Source organism: Sinocyclocheilus grahami, unplaced genomic scaffold, assembly GCF_001515645.1.
Source record: "Sinocyclocheilus grahami isolate Dianchi unplaced genomic scaffold, SAMN03320097.WGS_v1.1 scaffold745.1, whole genome shotgun sequence".
Taxonomy (NCBI): domain Eukaryota; kingdom Metazoa; phylum Chordata; class Actinopteri; order Cypriniformes; family Cyprinidae; genus Sinocyclocheilus; species Sinocyclocheilus grahami.
The window spans coordinates 299,016-299,661 of record NW_015505924.1 but is presented as its reverse complement, the minus strand read 5'-3'; positions in this window follow the sequence as shown (position 1 = coordinate 299,661).

The window sequence follows — 646 nt, the reverse complement described above, 5'->3', positions numbered from 1 at the left end:
CTCTGGACCCCTCACATCCAGCCCACTCTCTCTTTGAACTGTTACCCTCTGGCAGGCACTACAGAGCACCAGAACAGCCAGACACAAGAACAGATTTTTCCCCAAGGCCATATCCCACCTGAACAACATATAACAGTACTGTACATCTGTAAATAACTCAACAAAACTTAATCTGTAAATAGCACATATGCACCTTCACAATTCTGTCTATGCACATTTTTTTCTTCTATATATTTTTATTACTATTGTTATTCATAACTTATTGTCTATTCTCTTTATTATTAGTGTTTTCATTACCTTAATTATATGTATGTCTGCACTATGTTTGTACTTTCTGTAATGGAAGCTCCTGACACCAAGACGAATTCCTTTTTACCGCTTTCTGATTCTGATTCTGATTCAGAACAACAAACTCACCCTTGAGTGATATTTGTAATTGTACAATTTGTAATTGTAAAACTCTAGAATTTCAGTTTCAGACTCAGGATTAAACTGTGTCGCCTTCATTGCCAAGTGAACATGAACAAGTTAACAAAACAAGAACAAGTGAAAAAAAAAATTCAGAAAGGAAAATAAAATAAATCTAATTTAGAAATTCAGAAATATTATATATATATATATATATATATATATATATATACAGTGG